The following is a 12,105-nucleotide window of genomic DNA, read 5'->3' as shown; positions in this document are numbered from 1 at the left end:
AAGCAGGCTCCAGGCTCCAAGCTGTCAGCACAGAGCCCTATGCGGGGCTTGAACTGAAGAACTGCGAGATCATGACCTGAGCCAAAGTCGGACTCTCAACCGACTGAGCCACCCAGGCACCCCTGGGATTTTGGGTTTGTTCCAAGAGCAATGAAAATGATTGCCTGAAAAATACAAGTAAAGGTAACTGCTGGACTGGACTACTTTTTTTTTTTTTTTTTTTTTTTCCAAGTAAAAGTCATGAGGCACTTCTGTGATCTTGGAGATGTTTTAACTTCTAATGCCTTAGTTTCCCATCTGTAATGAGCATATTCATAAGACCTGGCTCCTGGGCTTCAAGAAGAGACTCTCCATACAGCAGAACACAGTGCCTGATTATCTAGCAATGACAACTGTTATGTTCCTTACAGTTTGACCATCATTAGTATTGTACGGGACGGGCGTGATCATTTGTATTTTGCAGTGGAGACCCCTGCCGGGATCCAGGGGACTAGAATGATACTGCACAACTGGAAGGTATCAGATCACAGGAGAATGAACAGGAAACCCCTATTTGTCTTCCTTTATACCCCATGTCTAACGAGATGTGTTTCAGGTAAGAGGACACTCAAGATTATAACAGTCAGGTGTCCAAACAGTAATATGTGTCGCCAAGGACAATTCACCCGGTGCCTGGAAATTAAGTGGAAATTTAAACCCTGAAGCCACTCGGTGGTTCTCCATCTGGTTCTAGGGCTGCCACGTATCCCCCAGCGTCAAGTTTCTGTTGTGTACCAGGCACCGCGTGCCAAATGCAGGTGCCACAGCAATGGTGCTGCCGATGATGCTAACCTTACTGGTCACTTCCACGGACCAGCCACCTTTTGAAGCGCTTTTACGATGTTTAACCCCCACAGTCGCTGCCCTTTCAGGGCTCACCAGTAACAGGGACTGGACACAACAGTGAAGAGCCGAAGATTTGAGCGAGAGGGTCTTGAGCCAGTGTCCTGACTCTGCCACCACCTTGGGCATCAACCCCTGCGATCACCTTGCCCACATCAGTAAGAGCTCAGAGTTCCCTGACACTCACCCCACGCTGTCAGGATCCTGTATTATGTTGACGGTCTTCTGGGAGGCAGAAGATGACCTTGGCTTTACGAAGAAGAAACTTATTGAGGCTCAGGGAGATGAACTGAAACATCCTCATTAGTGAGTAACCTCGATACCATATCCATACGCTTCGAACTGGCAGGGCCAACATTTTAACTCAGGCCTACGGGATTCCACCAGCAATGATCTTTCTAGGGCCCTGGGCTCCCTGGGGAGAGGGATGGCGACCAGCCCCGGGCAATGCAGGGCAGTGGTGGGAGCCCAGGCAGCAGCCAGGCTGGCTGGTCCTGTCGGAAGCATGAGCAGGACTGTTCAAAGACTGCAAACCTGATATCGTGCCTCCAACGTGTGTCTCCACGTGATCTCACCATTTCCTTGTCCTCCCACGTGGAATCTCCATGCAAAATATTAAAGCCACAGGATCATGGCTGGGAGGCCAGATCTACCACCTACTGAGTTCTACCAATCTGGGGAGGCAGCCTTGACCTCTGTGACTTCCAGATCTGGGGGGCGGGGGGTAAGGGAAGAAGAATGAAAACTATTAGACTCTTGCTATGCCCAGTGTAGCACCCAGTGTTCACCCAAGAGTCATCCTGGGCATCAGCATCACTTGGGGGTTTGTGAGAAATGCAGGATCTTGGGGTGCCTGCCTGGCTCAGTTGGTTGAGTGGCCGACTATGGCTCAGGTCATGATCTCGCGGTCCGGGAGTTCGAGCCCCACGTCGGGCTCTGTGCTGACAGCTCAGGGCCTGGAGCCTGTTTCAGATCTGTGTCTTCCTCTCCCTCTGCCTCTCCCCCACGCTCTCTCTCTCTCTTTCTCTCTCTCTCTCAAAAATAAATTTAAAAAAAAAGAAAAAAGAAATGCAGAATCTCAAGCCCTGCCTCCAACCTACTGAATCGGAAAGTGCATTCTATCAAGTTTCCCAGGTGACCTTTGTGTACCTCAAGGTTGGAGAAGCACCCAGACCACTTCTGTCTAAATATAGGCCAGTGTCATCAGAATCACCTGAAGAGTTTGTTGAATGCAGAGTCTCAGTCTCTCCTAAATCAAAATCTCTGGGGAACCCTGGGAATTGGAATTTTAACAGGTTTCCAACTGGCTTTTAAGCTATTCTAACTCACTTCTTATATCATGCCTGGTGGGTCCTCAGTAAACACAGGCGGGTTATTGAATCCCTCCCTTCCAGGGCTGTGGCAAGAATTATTGGAGAAAATTGAGGCAAAACTCAGCATTCCCCTCATAAAACTGTAAAGTCCTGTGTACATGTAAAAGATGCTTCCTAACTTGTCATGATCTGGGACAGACTGATCCCTGCCTGGCACAGGGAGCTTTACAGACACAGGAAATTGGTTCCAGGGTACTGCCACTCCGCACTTACGCATAATAAAAAAGAAGGTTAGCAAGGAGGAGAGAGGAGAGAGGTAGGAACAAAGGAGGAACGAGAATCAGGTGGACGCGTGTGTGACAGTGTATGGGGGCAGGGAGAGACAGGGAGAGATTAGCACAGGGAGAAACAAAGACAGTGAGGGAGGAGATCACCAGAAGAAAAGGGGGTCGGAGAAGCCGAGGCAGTAACTTGGAGGAGTGTGCAAATGCGTATCTATGGAATATACGTTTCCAAAGGGCCTCCTGTGTATGAGGACCTTTGCACATGCCTGGATGCTCTAGTGAAAGTTCAATAAAAATTGCTTTGAACTGAGCGGGAGGTAATTCCGAGCAGCCACATGGCATGGAATCTATTTGAGTCCTTGAAATCCATCCTGAACCCACACCTTACCAGATGGATTACAAGTCTGGCAAGGTTGAAAGAAGGGAGGACATGAGAAGCCAACGTCTTCAGAGACAGAAAGCCCCAGGTGGAACATGAGACGGGAACAGACAGCCTGGGTGGCCTTTGGTTTTGCAAGTACTCAGGCTGGCCCCACCTTTGCTCGCCTCTCCCCTATTCCCAGGTCCTCAGGCTGCTGTCTGGATCTTGTCCCGGCTCCGAAGCCAGGTGGCAAGCAGCCCATCACTCCTTCCAGGAGCCTTCGGGAACATCATGCTGTGGGACTTCTCCCCACAACAACCCCACTTAAGACATCGTCACTTTCTTCTGGCAGTCTCAGGTTTGTCGCCTTGGGGACTCATTTGCTGCCTGCCCTGCCCACCCTACACTTAAGAGTGAGTCGCCTGACTCTGGCAGAGCAGGAAGACAATGTGTGAACTCGGTGCCCCGGTGACGAGCACGTGCTTGGTGCCCGGGAAGTGGCACATTACATATTTGGCGAGTAAAGAATAAATAACTGAAAGAAAACATGCCAGCTGGGTGGGGATCCAGATGACACTCGGGTACAGCTATATCATGCGACGTCTCTTCCCAAGATTCCATCTCAATGTCTGGAATTCTGCCCTCTGATCCTCGTAAAAGTGGTCAGCTTCTCCAAGTACCACAAACAGGGGACCGAGTTGCCACAGCTCCCCATGAGATAAAGTCCCACCTTGTGGCCCTGGCCATGCCACTGATCAAGTTCTAAAACCATCACTTGGAAAACAAACCGATAAGCCTCCTTTCCCTTAAACAAGTACCTGAGACTGGAGTCTGGGGGCTAAATAGGACATCCTCTATATTTTGTTTGTCTTTCTAGGAAGAGCGGGCTTAGGCTCGGCCAATTCGACATTTAAACTCCCCATCAGTGAACAGCTATGTCATTTCACGAAGGTCCCATGAACTCCCTGAGGCTCACGTTTTCTTTCTATGAGATGGAAGATAAAAGTAGCTACTTTATAGTGTTTTCTGTGAGGAGTTAGACGCCCTATAGAGTGCCAAGCATAAAGTAGGTGCTCAGTAAATCACCAGTTTTGCTTTTGTTGGTTGGGCAATCCGCCGGCTCGTTTTTGCACACAGTGGCCTCTCTTTCTTCAATTCCCAGCCTTCCTGTCCCTTCTTGCAAAGTTCTTACTTGCTTTTCAAGACCCGGATCAAAAGCCACCTACTTAAGCATTCAAGGGCACCCTTGTTGTAAGGTTAAGTGCAAGCCTCAAATTGCACTAAGGAAACAGCACACCCTAGTCTCCTGAGGGTGCAGGCATTGATCTGCAGAAAATCTGACCAGCTGCTTGCCTTGCCCAGGGCGCATCATTTTGAAGTGATTTTCTGTGAGAGATCAGGCTATATTGATCTGGTCCCAGGCCAGAGGCCCTGAATGCTAAAAAGGAAGTGTTAAGGTGTTAGGGCAAGAAGAGTCAGGAAGTTCCTTATTTTATCGTCCACTAGAGGACCTAGCAGGCAGAGGAGCTCAGGAACAGTGTGAATGAGAATGTGATGGGGTTGTTTGGAGCCTCAGAAGGGGCGCCTGTTGGCTGCGGGAGCAGCCGGCTGCGTCAGAGCCCGTGTGTATTCTTCCACTTGGCCTGCGAGCCACGCCCATTCCGGAAGGGCGCCGCAGAGGCCCAAGGTCAGCCTAGCGCCCTGTGCTCACCCACCTGAGGAGCTTGGCAGGGTCAGAGGTGAGTACACCCATCATCTTTATGTGCTTATTCACTCATTTAAATATGAATGTACTCTGTGCATAGGCCAGAGTCTATGGATTGTGGGAGCCACACAAAGAGGCTCACGGCTTTGCTAGGAACTGATTAACAAGGAGTCTAACAGGAAATAGAAAGGCAGCAGAATTCAGGCTTTGGCCTAAGAACCACCATGGGCAAATCCTTCCTCTGCCGGGCACCTTCTATGACCTTGGTGAGTTATTGAAACACTCTGAGCTTCTCTTACTTGATCTTGAAAATGAGGAATTGCACAAATCTCCTTGGGCCACCTCACAGGACGCGGAGATGGGATACGCAAGCTGCCTGGCAGGTGGAAGGCATGCCACGCAAGGCAGGTGTTATCATCAGGGCCTTCTTCGGCCCTTCCCTTGCGGTTCCGACCTCTCGACTACTCCGTATCCATTAACTCGTGGGAAGAGGGAGGGTGACATTTAAATCCTCTCTGTGTACCATGTACCTTAGGAGTCACTTTACACAGGTGCTGCGTAATCCAACCCAACTAACAACCCAGTGAGGTGAGTATTTTCGCCTCGATGTTATAGACGAGAAAACTGAAGATCAGAGAGTTTCCATTCTTTGCCTAGGGTCTCACGGTGAATGATGGTCCAGGCAGGATATACTCCATTCTGAACAGTAGGCTCTTTCTACCGTCTCATATTTGGTTATAAGGGAAGGTGTATTTGTTATCTCCAAGAGACAGCAGAGTGTTGTGGTTAAATGCACAGACGCTAGGTCCAATCTCCAGCACTTACTTCCAGCTCTGTGACTTTGCGGGCTTGGGGGCGGGGGATGGCATGAGTCTGTTAGGGCAGTTGTGACAAAACACCGCTGCCCAGCAGCTTAAACAACAGAAGAGTGTTGTCTCACAGTTCTTGAGACTGGAAGTCCAAGATCAAGGTGTGGGCAAGCTTGGTTTCTTCTGAGGCTTCTCTCCTGGACTTGTACACGGCTACTTTGTCCCCGTGTGGTCTTTTCCCTGCTTGCGCACGTTGGTGGCATCTCCTTGGGCATCTGGACCTCCTTTTCTTATAAAGGTAGCAGTCAGACTGGATTAGAGCTCACACTAAGATCTTTTAAACTTCATCCCTATGGTAAAGGTTCTGTCTTCGGCGTAAAGTCACATTCTGAGGCTCTGAGGGTTAGGGCGTCAGTACAAGGATTTGGGGGGGGGCACAATTCAGTCCATAGCATCCAGTTACTGAAACTTCCTGTGCCACAGTCTCCTTATCTGTAAAATGGAGAATGTAAGTTAATGTTTCTAAAGTGTTGCACACGGTGCCTGGCACCTAGTCGAGTGACGTAAACGTTCGCTAAGTAAGAAAGTAGGAACATAGAAAGGAATTGTCAGGCCTGACCTAGTTGTTCAGTAGCAGAACTATAGTTCGATTCCCTGTCTCCAAAACTTGGGTCACCTATAAATAGGTGCTCCAATAATATCCGTTGAATAGATACATGGCTCCATTGAATCTAAGGGAAAAGTGATTCGCTTAAGAAGGAGGAGTCGGGTCTGGAAGAAGGATCAGACCTGGAAGGAAGATCAGAAATTATCTGTCACCGTAGGAGACGGGAAAGGTGAGTCAAGGGGTTAAGGGACATGCCCAAGAGTCACGGTTAGCAAAAGGCCCACCGCGGCAAGATGTCAGGAGTTCTGCTCCGGTTCTGGCCCTGAACCCAGCAGCCTTCCAGGAAACGAAGATATTTAACACATGCAAGTCTGCCCCAAATCAACAAGAGTTCCAGGTGCGTCCAGGCCTGTGCAAGTTACTTCCAGCAACAACATCTCTTTTAAAAATGTTGCATTTGCCTCTTTCACCTGGGAGTCCCTGATTAATTATATATATTAAAAAAAAAAAAAAACTGATAAGATTCTGGTTCACAGAGACAGGATGCCTGCTGCATAATTAGAACAGGGTGAATCATAGCAGATGGGGCACAGCACAAGTCTGTGCAAAAAAAAGACGAACCAAAAAGGGCAAAGAAAAAGAGACAAAAGTAAATGAGGGAACTGTGGCTGAAAATAAGAGGTGTCTTGGAGTAATTGCTGGCTTTGGGACCCATTCCGACGTCTGCTTTATTGTTCTTACTACAAATATCCTGGAACTGATTCACCTTGCCTGTATAAATCAGATGGCCAATTAATCATGCACCGATATTATTATTTAGAGATATTTATTGTACTTTGTTCTTAAAGCAAAACGACCCGATTTTGATGATGGGGGAATGTAAAATCTACACAGAATCTTTATATTCTGTCTGCTCAATTAAAAGTAATATTAAAGTATAATTTTCTATTAAAATACTTGTCCGTTATAAAAGATTTTAAAATGCATTCCGAGAAAATTCTTTCATTATTTTCTGTGTATATTTTAAAGTCCTTGAACACAATATTTTCATTTGCTGCTTAATACTCCATGATAGTAACATAGCATAATTTATCAACTTTCCCTATTGTAAATTTTGGTGGTTTCCGATTTTGAAGGGTAAATATGAGTGGGCTTAGTTTCACGCCTGAAATTAATTGCTTCTTTCTAAAAAAAAAAAAAAATCTAGGGTTGTTAAAATCAAATATTCTTATAAGTTGTACATACTCTGACTTCATGACTTGACAGTTACTTTATTGAAGTATATTGAAACAACAACAAAAATCAATAAATTTTCAGCTTTTAGTATTTGAATCCAGCTTGATAGCCCCCGGAATCATGAAAACCTCAAGTAATAATAGAATAAAGGCAGGGGGAAGGGAAGGAGCGTGAACTTCAGTCAGACCAAGTCAGGTGCCATCCAGGCTGGTCAGGCACTGGCCATGCCAATTTCAACACATGACTTCCCCTTCCGGGTTTTGACTTCTTGACTGTAAACTAGGGATAAGAGGGCTTTCTCGGCATGATGGTCAGAGGAGTCAGGTATAAACCGGGTGGAAAGCACACAGCTCAGGAGCCGACACACAGGGCTTTCTCCCACTTACTCCATTAATGTAGACTCCAACCCACCCTTCTCCAGGAAGGTACAGATAATTACAAACTGGTATTTATTAACCTCAGGTTTCTACATAATTATATCAAGTCTCCTCTCTAATTTGCATATATGAACACAATGTAAAATAGCTAATCGCATTTCTTTTGGTATTAATTGCACTCTTAATCCACTATCACAAAGATTCCGGCTGAGCCAGTGCAACAGAAGTGCTATTATGGGACAATTATCACCTCCAACGTGTCAGGACCCGGAAAACTAAAGTGTCCCAGCCATCCCAGGCCACTGACAGCCCCCTTCACGCCCTGGATGTGTCCTCCAGGTTTTTGCTGCTCCCTCAAGTTTGCCTGATGACCGTTGTCTTCTCTTTCATTGCCCAGCTCCAGAGTTAGCACCTCAAGAAGAGTCTGGGCAGAAAGCCACCTGGGTAGAAATAATCACACTTGCTGGTATGCCGCTGCTGTTCCGCACACAAACGTCAAACTCGTTTTCGGAACCTGCCCCTGTACGTCCACATTCTCCGCTCACCTGTGTGCTCCTTGAAGGCAAAGGCAGGTGCCTTACCCATTGTTCTTTCACCAGGACCAGGTTTCAGGGCTCTGGATCAGACAGAGCATTGATGATCTCAGATTATCAGATCACTTCTGAGCCAGTGGAACCAATGCACGCGTGGCTCAAGTGGAGTGGCTGTCTCAGAATTTCCGTATAGATGGGCTGAGGGGCGGAAAAGCTGTGGAACTTTTCTTAGCGCCATATTAAGCATTCCGATTCTGCATATTGGTTTGAAGTAGGTCAAAAACATGTCAAAGGCTTCCAAGAATGCTTTTATTTGCATTCCCTATAAGATAGGGGGGAAATAGCACTGCTTACATTAAATGATAGTATCAATAGTAATGTTTGGAGGCGTCTGGCCAGAATGGGTGCTAAGAGAATTTATAAAAGCTCCCTAGAAGCCCACTCACAATACTGCCACCGGGCATTTCTTACAACTCTGTTACCCTAGAATGCCAGAGAGCCCTCTTTACACAGGACACTGAGGCTGGAATGTCACATGCTCCCAACCAAAACCAAAACCAAAAGCAAAACCAAAAGGCTGAAGTGATGATCACATTCTAAACTAATTTTTTTTTTTTTTAACGCAACTGGGTTTCATTTGGGTCATTCATAAAATTCCCAGTAAGATTTATAAAATGGGAATGAATCACCAAGTCCTCTCCACAATTTTCCAATTAATTCCATATGAGATCCAACTCTGATCAATTTACAGACTTCATTGTATTTGGTTAATTAAGAAATTGAAGGCATGGATTTTGTCATTACTACAGGCAGCTCCAAATGACCCTGGGTGATGTTTGACGAGCTCCTGTGAACTTCGACAAATGGGGTCCTGACCACAGCTCTGTGAGAAAACAGTGGGTGATCTGAGAGAGAGAGCTGAACCTGGCTGAGAAAAACAAGCACCCAATGTGACTGTAAGTAGGACGTGGAAAACTGAAGCGTTATTCTTTTTTCTTTTAAATTTTTTAATGTTTATTTATTTTTGAGAGAGAGAGACAGAGTTGTAGTAGTGGAGGGACAGAGAGAGAGAGAGAGAGAGAGAGAGAGAGAATCTGAATCAGGCTCCAGGCTCCTAGCTGTCACCACGGAACCCCATGTGGGGCTTGAACACTCACAAATTGTGAGATCATGAGCTGAGCCGAAGTCGGTCGTGAAACTTCATTCTTAAGCACGATGAAGGAACCAACATTGGTTGCACGTGGTTTTTTGTTGTTGTTGTTGTTTGTCTGCTTGTTTGTTTGCTTTGTGTAGTCTGTAATCCATCATGGTGAAGAGTAGGGACTTAGCAATGAACATGATTTGTGTTTAAGTCTGATTCTGCCATTGCACTAGCTATATGCTCTCAACGGAGTTTTCAACCTCTCCAGATGAGTTTATTGGGTGGCAAAATGTCTATGGTGACATCCGAAGGTTTGGGGGCAATATGAAATCCTTTTAGCATGGTGTTTGGTGTGTGTTTAGGGATTTTTAAAATGTGGTAGTTGTGATCATATCATCATCAACATCGTCGTCATTGGGTGCTCTTGTGAGAATGGTCTCTTTCATCCTCAAAAAAAAAAATGTTTTAAGACAGAGATAAATTTCCTCTTGTACAGATGAAGAAACTAAGTCTTAGAGCAAAAGGGAATATTCCTAACCACACACAGCTAACAGGAAGTGAACAAGGAATTCAAATCAGGGCCTGGAAAACCCCAGTCTTTCGATCAGCTAGTCTTCCTCAAAGTATATAGAAAATGGGATGATTTTGTTAACCTTCTATTTGCGGAAGCTGATACCAACTCTTGCACTTCTAATGCACATTTTTGCCTCCTAAATAAGTCTATCTATTCATAAAGGTAAGTTGATTTGAAGACATATTTGTAGCAGGTCATTGTACAGGTGACACGTGTGTATTAGCTATCTGTGGCTGGGTCACAACTGATCCCCAAATGTAGCAGCTTCCGACAGTAAGCATCCATCATCCCACAGTTTCTGTGGGTCAGGAGTCCAGGCGTGGCATAACAGATGCCTTCGTTCAGAGTGACTCACAGGCCCGGGATCAGGGTGTCCACGGGAAGGGACTGCTATCTTCTCGAGGCTCCTCTGGGTCAGGCTTAGCTTCCAGTCCCATCCAGCCCCCACAAGGCTGTTTGCACAGCTCAGGTTTTCGCCGTTGGTTGGCTGAAGACTTCAGTTCCTCTCCACATGGACTTCTCCACAGGGCCACTCATGGCACATCCACTTCTCTCGAGGCTACTCATTAGGTCCGGCCCCTGTGCATGAAGGAGAGGGTCCCCGTGAGATGAGGGTGAGCAGGGGACACCTTGCAGGCTGTCTGCCACACCCACACGTATGAGAGAAGTTATAGAAGCTTCTTGCAAGTGACCAACGGGAAACCATTTACTAACCATACCACCTCCAAAGAGGAATGTCAACTCAGAAAACAAGTTTTGCCATCAATCCCACTCTGGTGTCTGGGAACCTGACTGCATAGTAGGTTCTTCAACTTGTGTCTCTAGCCTCACCCTCTGGTCTCTCCTTTGGCCTGGTGTGGCGTATCCTATAAAGACACTCACACCCCCCTCCGTTCCAGGACAGTTCTACTTCTGCACCCAGTCGAGTCTCTGGTCATGCCAGGCCCTCTGGGTAGAATGACTTTCCCCACCACCCTACCCCATCCCATCCTCACCTTTCCCTGACTATTAAAACTCTCCACGCCCCCAAAGGCTCAGTTCAAATGCCACCTTCTCCTTGAAGGTATTCCCCAGCCAGAAAGGAATTCCTTCTCCGTGTTCTCAGGACAGTTCCTTTGGTTCCTCACAATCTCATTTATTCGATTCCACTTTGAAAGAGAGAACAGCAAGAAGAAAGCGCTAACATCTCCTCAGTTGGCATAGCCTGCGCCATGTGTATGAGAAGAAGAACCGAGTGGCATCTCCACTGTGCCATGAGAAGGTGATATTGACAGACTGCCATAGCCAGTCTCCAGGGTGGCCTCTGATGCTTCCTGCTTATGCTCCTGCCCCGTGTGGCCCCCTCCCACACTGGATCGGCACTGACCTGAATGACCAGTGGGATATAGTGGAAATAACGGCACATGACTTGACTTCTGGGGCCAGTTTCTAAAAGTGAATCCCACTCTTCCAGAGTCTTTTGAATTGCTCATTCTGGGGAAAGCCCGGTACTCTGTACGAAGGACGTATTGAATCAGCTCTGTCGGAAGGCTCATGTGGGAGAAGTCTAAAGCCTCCCTTCAACAGCCACAGCCACGTGGGGAAGTCACCTTGGAAGCGAATCCCTACCCCAGTCCAGCCATCTGCAGCCCTGGCCGACATCTGACAACCTTAGGAGAAACCTGAGGCAGAACTACCCACCAAGCTGATCCTGAATTCCTATCCTGCAGAAACGCTCGTCTGTGTTTTAAGTCACAGTGTTTTAGGGTGAAAATCTGTTCCGCAACAATAGACAACTGACACACAGAATTGAAAAAAAACTCGTCATAGATTACACAGCGAATTATGCCAGAGCTAGGATTCTCCCTCTGTGTCACTGAGGGAGAAAAAAAAAAATCTCTTGCTTCCTCTACCTTCTCTGGTTACTGACTAGTTAGGCCCAAATAGGTTCAGCTTTGTCCAAGGATCTCCAACCTGTCTGAAATTCTACTTCCTCTTTAATATGTGATGACCGTTGTGGTATGGCATGGAGGTATGGGTCTCTGTCAGCCCGCATAAACATGGCAAGGACTTAGGATTCTCTGGAAGAACGCTAGGGATCTTCTAGTTAAACCTGCTCACTGTGCAGGTAACTCGGATCCAGAGAAATGAAATGATTTCCTTAAGTCCATACTGTTGCTTAATGGTAGAATCCAGAGTAAATATCAGGTCTCCATATTCTCAGTACCCACCAAGGATTTTTAAAACTTTCATCCCTCCCTCACCTTTATTTTCAGGTTTTAAAATACGTTTGTTAACTAAAAT

General features: G+C 46.7%; 1 long non-coding RNA gene across 2 annotated transcripts in view; it reads left to right on the top strand.

Annotated features, from left to right (window-relative positions):
- Nucleotides 1-4,564: 4,564 nt before the first annotated feature.
- The window catches only part of LOC123596170, a 34,397-nt gene continuing 26,856 nt past the window's right edge, over nt 4,565-12,105 (top strand). Inside the window, exons 1-2 of one of the 2 annotated variants that reach the window (XR_006711576.1) lie at nt 4,565-4,811; nt 8,917-9,063. This is a non-coding gene — a long non-coding RNA (uncharacterized LOC123596170). The remainder of the gene's footprint in view (nt 4,812-8,916; nt 9,064-12,105) is intronic. The other variant, XR_006711575.1, reaches the window with a different exon arrangement.

The sequence above is a fragment of the Leopardus geoffroyi genome, chromosome B1, assembly GCF_018350155.1.
Source record: "Leopardus geoffroyi isolate Oge1 chromosome B1, O.geoffroyi_Oge1_pat1.0, whole genome shotgun sequence".
Taxonomy (NCBI): Eukaryota; Metazoa; Chordata; class Mammalia; order Carnivora; family Felidae; genus Leopardus; species Leopardus geoffroyi.
The sequence above is the reverse complement of the archived record's forward strand: the minus strand, read 5'-3'. Positions and strand labels throughout refer to the sequence as shown.